The sequence below is a fragment of the Mus musculus genome, chromosome 1 (genome assembly GCF_000001635.26).
Source record: "Mus musculus strain C57BL/6J chromosome 1, GRCm38.p6 C57BL/6J".
Lineage (NCBI taxonomy): Eukaryota > Metazoa > Chordata > Mammalia > Rodentia > Muridae > Mus > Mus musculus.
In genome coordinates, this window is record NC_000067.6 from 194,986,586 (window position 1) to 194,999,939 (window position 13,354).

The following is a 13,354-nucleotide window of genomic DNA, read 5'->3' on the forward strand; positions in this document are numbered from 1 at the left end:
TGTCTTCATATTAAGGTATCTCTTAACACAGGCTCTCCAAGAAGTTCTTGCCCATATTACTTCTGCTAATTTAAATGCTTCCGACACTTAATGTAATATCTCTTAGGTTATATAGCTTCAAATAACAGGATTTCAGTCTTTTATTGTGAAATAATCTTCCAATGCACACACACACATATACACACACACACACATGCACACACCACACCACATACACACACACAGAGACACACACCACACACACACACACACACACAGACACACATACAGACACACACACACCACACACATACACACCACACAAACTGACACACATACCACATTTTCTTTTTCCATTCCCCTATTGATGGACACTGAAGTTTATTCTCACTCTTGGCTATTATGACTAGTGCTACAGTAAATATGGCATTAAAATGTCTCTTTGACATGCCAACTTTAATTTCTTTAAATATATTTCTCATATTAAGATTGTTGGATTATGTGGTAGTTGTGTTTCCAGGGTATTTCTTGTTCTGCTTTGTTGTTTTGTGATGGAGTGTCCCTATGGAGCCAAGACTAGCCTAGAACTCGTGATCCTCCTGTCTTAGCCTCCTGAGTGCTATGCATAACAGGTCTGCACATTGCCATGTTTCTAGTTTTTGGGTTTTTTTTTTACTTTTAAGGACCCTAAATACGATTTTTTTTTTAAACCGCAGCTGTACTAATTTACATTTCCACTAACGATGTGACAAGGTATTTTCTCTACATCTATCCTGGAATTTGTTACTACTACTACTACTACTACTACTACTACTACTACTGCTACTAATTATTATTATTATTACTATTATTAATGATATGCTTTTGAAAATATCCATTCTCATTAGGGTGAGGTGGCATTTTATTATAGTTTTGAATTTATATTTTTCTGATGATCATTGAACATTTTCTTGAATACTTGCTGCCTGTTTGTCTTTTTTAAACAAATGTTTGTTTAGGTAATTTGCCCATTTTAAAATCGGATTATTTGTTTTGAGTTCCTCATATGTTCTGGATGTTGATCCTGGCAAGTAAATAGTTTGCCAACATTTTCTCAAGTTCTACATGTTGTCTTTTCATGCTTGCTTTCTTTTCTGTGCAGAAGTGTCTATACTACATATCCTTTCCAGCCACCTCCCTTAAAGAAAGAATTGATACCTCTTTGTGTGTGTGTGTGTGTGTGTGTGCGTGTGTGTGTGTGTGTGCATCCTGCCAGGGCCCTTCTCCATTTTGTTTGTTCAAGAGGCTATGGATATGTACATTTGGAGTGTGCCCAATGATTATGAGCACACTTTTACAAGGTGAGCAGCTGGAAGGAGACTTACTGGCTTTGGCCTGTTTACAGGCCCTCTCTACTGTAATAGGGACTTTGCCCAACTTATGTAGATCCTTCATTGTTGAACAAAGCTTGTTCCCCTTGCTCTATTTTTTGCCACTTGATTATGATCTACCCATCAGCTGCTGTCCACTGAAGCACATCCATAAAGGTTGTTCTCTGTCCATTTCTCATTTTGGACCAAGTAGAGTAGGGATGGAAGCATGGAGTAAGATAGCTAATTTTAGTTACAGAGTTAAAGCATAAAAGGGAGACAGAAGAAAGTAAGAATGTATCATAGTAACCAGAATGGGATACAGAAAATGTCTTTTGGAAAACAGTAAACATATCTTCCATTGCATTCATGGCTATATCCTCAGAGCCCAGCTGTACTATTTTCACTGGGTTATTGGTAAGTACGTTGTTAAGTGGGTGCTCAAGAATAGGCAGGGCTTTGCCTATAGCACAGAGCTAGGGTTCAGAGCCAAATGGGGACTGTTGGAGCTGGGTGGCTAGCCAAATCAGAAGAGGTATATATAGTAAAAGAGGGCTGTGTATTGGAAGAGGTGGTAGGAAGTCCTGGACCTCTCTTATTGGAGCTGAGACGAAAGGATGGACCATCTAGAGACTGCCATATCCAGGGATCCACCCCATAATCAGCTTCTAAACGCTGACACCATTGCATACACTAGCAAGATTTTATCGAAAGGACCCAGATGTAGCTGTCTCTTGTGAGACTATTCCAGGGCCTAGCAAACACAGAAGTGGAGGCTCACAGTCAGCTATTGGATGGATCACAGGGCTCCCAATGGAGGAGCTAGAGAAAGTACCCAAGGAGCTAAAGGGATCTGCAACCCTATAGGTGGAACAACATTATGAACTAACCAGTACCCCGGAGCTCTTGACTCTAGCTGCATATGTATCAAAAGATGGCCTAGTTGGCCATCACTGGAAAGAGAGGCCCATTGGACACGCAAACTGTATATGCCCCAGTACAGGGGAACACCAGGGCCAAAAAAAATGGAAATGGGTGGGTAGGGAAGTGGGGGGGGGTATGGGGGACTTTTGGGATAGCATTGGAAATGTAATTGAGGAAAATATGTAATAAACAATATTAAAAAAAAAAGAATTGAATGGAAGCTATAGTGGGGAGAAAAAAATCTTACAGCACATAGTTTGAGATATACCAGCAGTGAATTTGCACAATCCACTTTGCAAAACACTTCCTCAGGCTGGCCCAGCTATGCAATGCTTGCCAAGGTTATCAGTCAGCCATAAGAGCCTTTCCTCTTCTGTAGTCTTGTGTAGACTTTCTGGGTTTGGAAGTGCTGATCAGCAGCAAGCTCAAAGATGACCATGAGGAGGCAGTGGAGAGTGCAGAGTTTGCCACTGAATATGTGTTCCTTTAGCAGGGCAGAAACAAACAAATAATTAAGAAAAAAAGATTAACCCGTCATATTCACAACATAAGACTATTGATTTTTCTTTTCATTTTATGTTTTGTTTTGTTCTGTTTGGTTTGGTTTCGAGAGAAAGCTTTTCTGTATAGTACTAGCTGTCTTGGAACTCTCTTTGTAGACCAGGCTAGCCTTGAACTCAGAGATCTACCTGCCTCTGTCTCCCATGTACTGAGACTAAAGTTGTGTGCCACCTTGTTAGAATATTGATTTTCTAAGATGTGTATTTTGACTCTGATACCAAACCAGCAGTAGCTATAGAGTAAAAACCAATGTGTCATATTTCTGGGAAGAGAGGCTATAGAAAGAAGTTATTAGGGTTTCGTATTACTGCAGTCTAGGCTTTGGAGAATTCCTTTTACCGTTGGATTCATTAGGGTAGGCTGTCTAGAGGAGGAGGTAGCAAAATTTCATAGGCTACTTGGAAGAAAGACTAAGCAAAGGATAATTTTTAAATAAGTTATTTTATCCTATTGTTAAAAAAACTATAAAATTGTTTCTAACATTATCAAACAGACATCAGGTTTTAGGATTTTGTAGCATATCTGATTTATGGTTAGGCTGTTGGAAGATTTGAACACCGGGACAGCACAGATGGCCTTTCTGCCTTAGTGCCTTAGGTCTGTTCAGTTCCAGGGCTACAATGTAAGATAAGAAGTACTGCAACTGGTAAAGCATGTTGGCCAGGAATCAGCCCAGTGTGTTTAATAGTTGGACCACCACCAGAAGAATCACTGGGGCAAGGGGTGGGGGGGAATCATAGGCCCCTGGGAAGGCTCGAGGACTGGCGTGGTCCTAGCTGAGACTGTTTCAGAAAGGACTTGACAGTGGGGTGGTATGAAATCAGTGTAATGTAAAAAAAAAAAAATGCATTTGTATGGTAAAGTCTTAGCAAAACTTATTTTATATAGTTAAAAATATGTTAGAAAAAATTTAAAAGTATGTATATATGTAATAGGAAATATTGAACTGTATAATATGTGATAAATGCATTGTTTTTAATGTGTACATATAGAGAGAGATGCATAGAACGCATACACAGAGGGATAGGAGTTCCATGTAACTTGGGCCTTACTGAGGGTTAAGATCTAGAATATATAAGAGTACTGTCCTGAAAGGGTTCCTGTGTTCTTAGCATAGACTTCAGGTTGCAGTTACTTCCCCGGGAACTACCTCCCTGAAAGCAGCTATAGTGAAGGCTTTAAGAACAATTAGGTAGGTCTGAGGCTGTTTACCCAAGTGGGGGGTGCTTCTTTCTGCAGAGGAACTGGGGAGAGGGCCCAAACAGAGGCAGGGGTTATAAGCCAAGGTCTACCTCTCCCCTGTCATTTAAATGTTTTCCTAGAATACAGAGGTTTAGACCCAGCCTTTGTCCTTTGCTTCCTGCTTTAATAGCAATTTCCTTGCTTTCTAAGATTTATTCTATTTGTTTGATTTTTGTTTTGTTGTTTTGTTTTGTTTTTGTTTGTTTCCTTTCAATAGAAATCTTCCCCACATCCCAAAGTCTGGGCTAGAAAGAAGCTATCCCAATGTACTTTGCCCTATTAGTGTTGTGTTTTGGGATTCACTGAGTAAGATAGTGGAATTCACCTACTTAGGTTCCTGGTAGATGGTAGTGAGCTGACTCTTCCTCGTAGTGTCACTAAGGTCTCAGATACTTGGGCTCAAAATCGCTCAGGCTAAATGTGTTCATTTGTGCTCCCCTACCCCCACTCCCAAAGAAGCATTTCTCATATTGTGCCTGCTTCTCTATGCCAATTGGACTGTAGAGTACTGACCCACATGCTGTACCTCACACAGAGGTTTAAATTAGGACCTTTAATCTGTAAGAGGCTTACAGCTTGTGGATAGCCAGCTGCTCTGGACTTGATGTGGGCAGAAGTGAGCTTTGCCTGGCTGTTGTGGGGTTCAGTAAATCATGAAGGTTGATGGTTTGGTGGCAGGAGCAGGCCCTAGGAGTGGGTGAGTAGGGCCTTGTATGATAGAATAGGACAATGACATGTCCTCGTTGTGATGGAATGGAAGCACATAGTACTATGGTTGGCTGCTGGTTCCTCCTGAGCATTAAACCTGAGTACAGTTTTCTCTGCAAAACGTGTGCTTTCATCTCACAAATGTGAAGTTGGTATGCCTAGCACAATGCCATTCTGTGGTGGAGGAAAACTCAGCAAAGTGAGAATTGGCCCCTTCCTCATGTTACTTATAATTTATTTGAGGTGCATCCACAGGCCAAATATTTTATTTGGCTGGTAGCTGTTCACTCAGGGTAGCAAATTATAAAACTCCAAAATCATAAGCATGTGGTATTGTTAGAAACACTGAGAAAGGAGATAGCCCTGGGCTCTGAATGTCAGGATTTAGAAGTTGAGATGAAGGCAAGTCATAGAAGGTGGGAGGAAGGTTGTGAACCAGGACAAAGAAGATGGATAGGCAGGCCATCCATCAGACACTAGGAATCTTATCTCTTGTTCATGGCCTCTCCCTGAAATGCCTTGTCAGTCTCACGTACTTTATCATTTCATGACTTAGACCTAGCTCTTGGGTTCCTCCTTTCCCCCTACATATTGTTATGATTCCTAATTTTTATTGAGCACTTGCTACGTACCAGTGTTCTGTATATGTTACATGGAGTGTCCTATTACATATTCATATCAATCTTGCTACAGGTGCCTAGTATGTAGTAGGCACTTTATAGCCAGCAAAAGGAGGTGTGTAAAGATTAACTAGCTTGTGTCTGGAGTCCATGTTACATCTTGACGACTATATTCCCTGAAAGTGGAAAGCCAATTCCCAAACCTGTGGTTGACAAACCTGTGCACACATTCAAGTTTCCAGAGGTTTCCTAAAGTGTTAAAGCCAGACTAGGTACCCAGTGGTCTTGTGCTTGGGAAGAGGTTTCAGGGGCATCAGGAATTTCAGGGCTTGATTCCACTGTGGAGTCTGATTTAGGAACTGAAGCTTAATCTCTGTATTTCAAGGTCTCTAGTATTTGACTGAGTATCTTGTTTTTAAATTTTCCATAGTACTATCTAACAGGCCCCTCCTTCATTCCTCTATAGAGGGTGACTATTTATTCACTCATTTGGAGACAGGGTATCTATCCTACCATACTCTAAGAGACACATAGTATCCTAGAAAGTAACATATAGAGAGAGGAGTGGACCTGGAAGGATGGTTTTCCTGGAGCCAGCAGCCCTGTTTTCTCTGACTGAAACCTTGAGTACAGAGCCCACTGACAAAGCTCAGGTTATCTCTGACTGGTTTCTCACATCTTCTACTTTCCTGGGTCCCTGCCTTCAATGGGGAAGAGAGAGGGTCACATGAGGGCATATCTTAACAAGTTCTGTTCCTCCCTGTCCTCAGCTGAACCTGAAATGGACACGAAGTGCAGAGTCGCTGGGGTGGCTGGGAGCAACCCTAAATTTAGCAAAACTGTAGCTGTTGGGGGGCCGGCCTGCAGGAGGCCAGACCCAGTGGAGTGGACTAGATTTATAGTCAGCAAAGGGGTTAGCATTGTCTCTGCTTAGTGTCATAGGTATGCTGGGTAAGCATGAGGTTATGTAGCATAAGCCAGAACTTTGTTGGCCTGTTCTACAGGGCTCCCTAGCTCTGCCCTTGGAGACTAAACTTCACTCACACTAAGAAAACTGTGTCCCTTGGGTTTTGGTCTTCCATTTATCCACTCATCTGTCCCTCACTCGTGATCTGGAATTTTTACTGCATAACCTCACCTTGGACTGTAGATTTTTCTCATGCCTGTCGGCAGGCTTTGCTAACCTTTACCCCCAAAGCCCCAGAGAGAAGATCTGCACTTCAGTAGATTCATTTCAGAGCAGGGGTTGGGAGAGGAAAAGCTGAGATGGCTAAGCAGGGTGTTAAGGCCCAAGATTCCTTTTTTTTTCTTTCTTTCTTTCTTTTCTTTTTTTCTTTTTTCTTTTTTCTTTTTTTTTCTCTCTTTTTTTTTTTTTTTGACTCCTAGAAAGTGAGCCAGCTGATAGTGGTTGTCACTTACCACCCAGAGTCAGTTGTGATGGTTTGGTGTCCAAGTCTTGGACAGTCAAGGACTTCTCTGTGGCCAGTTATGGCCTGTGTTCTGATATGGAGTCTGATTTAAGAACTGAAACATAATCTCTGTATTTCAAGGTCTCTAGTATTTGACTGTGTATATTCTGTCTTTAAGTTTTTCATAGTACTATACAGCAGGCCCCTCCTCCATGCCTGTACTGAGGATGGTTCTTTATTCAGTCATTTGGTGACACGGTTTCTATCCTACCACACCCTAACAGACACACAGTATCAGAGATTGTAATGCAGGAGTGGACCTGGAAGCATGATTTTCCTGAAACCAGCAGCCTGTTTTCTCTGAGTGAAACCATGAGTACAGAGCCCTGATCAGGATATCTCTGACTGGTTTGGAGGAAGTTCCTTATGAGATTAGATAGAGTAGGTAGCAGACTTGGGACTCTGTCCTCCTACTCCTCAGATCTAATAGTGATTTCTTGGCCAAAGGAGTCTCTGTCTTCTTAGCATCCCAGAAGATAACCTGGCTGAGTTTTCTCAGATCTTTCAGAGTGGATGATTACATTGTTTGTCAGGGCTAGGATCATGTCTCTGTGCTAAGATTTGCTCGTATAAATCACTCTGTCTCAACCGGGAGCTGTTGAACCACTACCATAATCTTTGTTTTCTTTCCCTACTCCCATGTGTACAGGAGTCTTGATGGAGAAATACTTCAGTGTTTTACCATAATTGTATCCAGAAAGTTGTTTCCAGGTACTCATCACAGCTCCAGCCCCATTAGCATACTTACTCTCCAGGCTGGTCACATGGACTACACAAGGGTTTGTTCCTGGTGGACCAAGCATGCTAATGATGCTGATCGGCATGCGTAGGTGCTGATACCTTTAAGGGTAGCAAGGCAACCATTCCAAACAGGCCTCGTGTGGGAATGATTCTAGTCTAGCCTAGAGCTGTTTTCTTTTATTTCTGTAGCTGAAGTGTTCGTTCTGCCTTGCAGAACTTCTGCTTGCTGTCGTTCTCCTGAATACAGGAAACACACACCCTGGAGAACATGATACCTGCTTCCTAGATAAAAGACCCAACCTTTCGATACATGTGCCAGTGGCTCTCTACAACACTCAGCAGCCATCATGGCTTTTAGTTATACACCTGCTGTTAGCAAGTTGCTTCATGTGGAAAGTGGGAATGAGTCTCCTAAGCAGGGCCTCTGTTAGTTCTGGGTTGCAAAGGAAGGGGACACCTTGTATGTATTCTAGGACATGCTAATTTTTTTTAGGTATCAAGTTTTTTTCTATGTAATCTCATTTTCTATACTATACAAATTGTATGCCTGAGTGAAGATGTGAGTGATTCCTTGTGACTTTGAAAGAAAGAGGGGAGACATGGAGGTCAGCAAGGCAGAAGCTCAGGGACCTGGGACCCGGAGGACATGCGCGTGCTCTTCCTGGGTGCTTCAGGTATCCATGCCAACACTTTGCTGCTTGGTATTCCCTGTATCCCTTACTCTCACCACGTTTCTCTGTCTTTGTGGGCAACACAGGCTTCTCTTGTGGAAAAGCTCACAGTTAGTAAGGTACTTTTGCTCCAAAGAGAAGATATAACATTCACAAAGTATGTTTAGGTGCCTGTCTTTTAAATATTCTTCCCTTTGTAGTAGAAATCACTGGGGATTATTGCGTGGCAGAAATCCTTGGTGTTCTTCAAGTTCAGGTTCATTGCCTGCTGTCTATTATAGGCAACTGAGGTAAGGTTTGTGGGTTCTGCAGGTAGGTTCTGCTGTCTCAGCGGTCAAGTAGGCTGGCAGAACCAAAAGTTGCAAGAGACCCAATCAGCAAAGGCAAGTATTTGACTGGATCAAGCAAATGAGAATGTATATTTAGAAACTCACCCCAGAGGAAGAACTGTGGGTAAGCCTGCCTGCTCATCTTTGCTGTAGGTCAGAGGGCACCCAGGCCACATCCTCTTGTCCTAGGCCAGATGAGGTCATTTCCTTATGTACCCAAGGCTGCCTACACCCAGCCACTGTTTCCTGTTTTGGGTCAGGAAGTACAGGTCACTCACTCCTCTTGTGACCTCAGGGTGGCTTTTCTCATAAACCAGAGTTTTGTTTCCGTCACAGTTTAGATCTAGAACATGTCTTGGACTTGCCTGTGCCTTCTTCTCTGACCGAAATCTTTGACAGCCACTGGGAATTACAGCCCAGGAATACTGATTCCAAATTATGGATTTACTGAGTTCCTTGGTCTTGTTTTCAATGAACCCGTAGCCCCTTGCTTCCACCACTTCTGTCTCATTAATAAGTGTTATTTCTATAAAAGTGATTCCACTTCACTATATTCATAAAACACAAATCCATCTTTAGACTTAGTCTCAAAAAGTATAAATTTTGACAAAGAGTTTTGAAAGCATTTTTTTTTCCTGTAGGAGTAGTGTAATGTCAGCTCTCTGCCATATCTTAAGATGTGGTAGGAATGTGTGTACAGGTCTATTTGTGACTTTTGGGTTTTGATTTTTTTTGGTTGGTTGGTTTGTTTGGGGTGTTTTGTTTTGTTTTGTTTGTAGCAGGGACAGAAGGCACTGAAATTTGTTGTTGGTAAAAACAAAAAAAACAGACTATTTGTGTAAAATTCCATTTTCTTCCAGTTTAAAAAAAAACACATTTAAAAGCTTTGTCATTAGGGTTTTTTTTCCATAGTGTTTTTTACTGACCTATAATATACATGTAAAAACAAACAAACAAACAAACAAAACACATAATATCCTCAGTACAAGGTGTACATAGCCTGTAAACAACTCCAACATAAAGAAAAAAAATGGGACTATTATAATCTCCCAAAGATGCTTCACCCATCCAAGGGTGAATGCTATTTTGACGACTACTGGATCATTTTTACCTATTTTAAACTTTGTACAAATGGAATCATGAAGAATCTCTCCTTTGTAGTCTGGTTTCTTTTAATCCTTTATTTTTGTTATATTCATCATGTTATGTGCATTTTCCTGGGAAGTATAGTATTCATATTATTTACAGACCACAGTAGGTACCTCTGATGCTGTTGTGGAAGAATGTATTTGTTCATGGCTTTTGGTGAAAGAATATCAACACAGACTCATATGTTCTGAGCAATTATGAGACCATCCCTGAGTAGGCTTAATTTAGTTCTATTTGCTCTACTGCTCACCTAAATATTGTTATGTACAGCTCTCTAAACATGCATGCATATGTGTGTAAATATGCCCTATGTGTGTACATTTCTGTTATATATGCTTAGAAGTGGAATTACTAGGTTGTATTTCTAAGATACTACCAGAGCAAATATACCAATCATACTTCCAGCAGCAAAGTAGGAAAGTTCCAATTGTCCCAAGTCCTTACCGGTATTTGATGTTATTTTCTTTCTCATGCTAATTATGATAGATATACATAAAATATATGTAGTCTAAACATATATTTTAATACTTAGCCTCTTGCTCATTTTTATACTAGACTTGCCCATATTTTTATTACTGTTTCGTATGAAATTCAATACTGATTAGATAGATAGATAGATAGATAGATAGATAGATAGATAGATAGATATAGATATATAATAAACACTTTTTCCTTCCCATACCTTCTAGTCTACATATTTCTGGGTTAACCCCTTGAAAGTACTAGCATTGTATACAGTACTGTAGAGGATATCATATTTTTAGCCATGTTGAAGTTGGGCCACAGTGATCAAAATCATCTACAAAAAATTCCTGAGGTATTGGTTATGTAGGGTGGAAAAGGATTCCTTCAAGTTATTGGCATATGAAAACGGATATGCAAAATGAATTAGTTGTTCTAGCTAACCCATATAAAAGACACATAATTGTGGTATTTTATTTACAAGCTGTAAGACTAGATTTGGCAGTGTTTAAGCTATTCTAACTTACATTCCAGCCATATGTCCCTTGTTACTATCTGTTTCTCCTAGCCACATGCTCAAGGTCCATTTCCCCTCGTGGTGGCCTCCTCCTCTTTTTGTCTCCTTTCTCCTCCTCAGGCTCCTCTTCTTCTCTTGTCTTTCCTCAAACCCCTCACTCAGTCTTCAAAGCCCCGCCTTCTGTCCCAATCACAGAGTTAGCCTTTTATTAACCAATTAACTTTTAACTAGGGTGCAGGATTTACATAGCATCACTTAATGTATGTGAGGATCTCAGGGGCAACCAGATATTAGAGGCCAGTATTTAGCATGTGAATACATAGCAGTACCAGGCCAAACCCCCAACACTGCTACCTTTGGGACACATCAAAATGAAAACGTTGTTTGCTGTTTACCATGTGGTATTCTAGGAACTTCACATAGGCTGCCCCATTTATTCCTAAATATATCTGGTTTGTTAAGTGCTATTATTAATGTTAGAAACTGCCCATATTCTAGAACCAGGTGTTCCCCCAGTCCACCTTCAGTAATTCAGTGCTAGAAGCTATGTTATCACCAGCCACCAAATGCAACATATTTCCACTGTCCATATGAGTCTTACCCTTATAAAGTTCCCACCATCATACCCCTCCCTCGTCCTCACTTAGAGGCACCTCCTCCCAGTAAATCTCTTGCATGAGATCTCTTGCATGGTGTGACTTTGTGGTATTCCTTTGTCCTGACCCACCAAGGTACTCTTCCACTTCAAAATCCAAACAGTTACTCCATATTCAATTAATCAATCAATCAATAAAATAACTCACTCAGAGAAGCTTATAAATGCCCAGAGTCACAAACCTGGGACTCTGGCTTACAGAGTTATACTCTTCATGCTATTCTGTGCTATTCATGCTACAGAGCCACATTTCCCAGCTATTGTTCTACTATGGTACTAATCTATAAGTGCTCAGTAAATACCTCTTGAAGGAAGGAATTCAACAATGTGTGTTGGACACTCTTTACTGAGTAGAGAAGTTTGTCCTGGGAATGGGCTGCTAGTATGAGAAGTAGTAGTATTCCATACTACTGTGTCTTTGCTTATAATATCTGTCACTGGGGAGACAGAGAGTATTTGTGGAGTGGAAGAATCAGTGTGCAGGTAATGGGCCCTGCTTAGCAGATGTGAGAACTCAGCAGGCAGTGTAGGGACCAAGGCTGAGGCAAGCATGTCAGTTGGGGCTATAGAGATGGCCTAGGAACATTCAGTCTAGCTAAAGTATTCTGGTTGTATAATAACAGGACAGCTAAGCTTGTGGTCAAGGAGCAAGGTGCTTTGTCAGCTGGCGAGGCCATCCCAGTTATTGACAGTCAGATTAGTAGAGGTCTCAGCAGGTAGGCAGGGCTAGCAGGAATCAAGACCAAGTAAGTAAAGATTTTGAGGTTTGAGCAGTAAAATTTAGGGTGGTTGGAGAGAGCCAGGAGTACTGTTGCCAGTCTGGACTCCCCTCCTAAATTGGGCCTTTCTTCTTGATAGTGTGCAATACTTAGAGGAACATACTAAACTCAGGAGGAGCCTTACTTAAGTCAGGTTGAATCAGATGAAGTCCCTGTGCATGTCTTTTCTGACACTTCATTTGATAGGTAAGGAAATTAAAACCCCAATAAGAGCTTATTCAGTAATTAGCAGAGCTAGCACTAGAAACAGGCCCTGTAGAGTTTTTCCTACTTTCTTATGTTTTATGTCAAAAATGAAAAGTTGATGTGAGTTGCGGTACTGACAAGGAGGGAAGACTGAGGAAAAGGCTTTAATAGGTAAGATGGGATTTAATATGGGAGAGAAGGAGGTTTACAGTACACCTTGCAGGCTAGAGAAGAGCAGGCTAGGCTGGGATTTGGATAAGGAAGCTACTTAGAAAATAACTATTGTCTACATTCTAGAACATAAGTTCCACAAGGACAGTATTCTTTTTACTTTTATTGAAATAAGACTTATGGAGAAGTACAACATGCTAAAAATAAATAAGCAATAGTACTGAGTAAGAAGTAAAGGTTATACTTAGACTTACCTGGGGCTTTCAGGCTTCTCTTTCTGCAGAACCTGAGAAGATGTAGGACTGGAGACTCAAAGAAAGAACTCCTAAGATGCTCCTGTGCCAGAATCCACAGCTTCCTATACCAGTGCTGACCTAGGGACCAACTTTCAGGGATTCTCACATAAACAGTGACATCACAGTGCACCTGGTCTCCACATGATATTCTAAGAGATTCTGTGAATTTGCTCATTGAAACTTAACAGTAACTGCAGGCTAACTGTTATATTTGACAGATAAGGAAGCAGAGTCTCGGGTGTAATGTCTTTCCCTTAGAGGTATATATACAGAAGCAGAATATGTTTGCCAATTTGAGGATTTGATACCAGTAGCACGTGTAGGGGCTTCTGGAGCTCAGCTTCTGACCCTTTGTTTACTGGATTACTGGTTAAAGTAGCTGCCCTGGTACTTCAGGGAGGAGCCTGCTGCCCTATGTGTTGCCTATAGATGACTTGTCAAGTAGGAAAAAGAAACCAACACTTAGTGACCTCCAGCAGAAAAAAAAGCACAAAGCTTCTCAAGCAGGGGTAAGGCCACCCCGAATCCCTGAACATCTACTGCTAA

The 13,354-nt window shown here is 41.1% G+C and overlaps 1 long non-coding RNA gene across 2 annotated transcripts; it reads right to left on the reverse strand.

The window, feature by feature from the left end:
- Positions 1-2,479: 2,479 nt before the first annotated feature.
- Gm32250 lies at positions 2,480-11,330 on the reverse strand. Of its 2 annotated transcripts, none has more exons than XR_003948596.1 (2): positions 6,803-11,330; positions 2,480-2,736 (listed from the first exon to the last, which is right to left on the reverse strand). It is a non-coding gene; the product is annotated as a predicted gene, 32250 (long non-coding RNA). The 2 variants fall into 2 exon arrangements; XR_001779702.2 differs by having other exon boundaries at positions 8,699-11,326.
- Between the last annotated feature and the right edge of the window lie 2,024 nt (positions 11,331-13,354).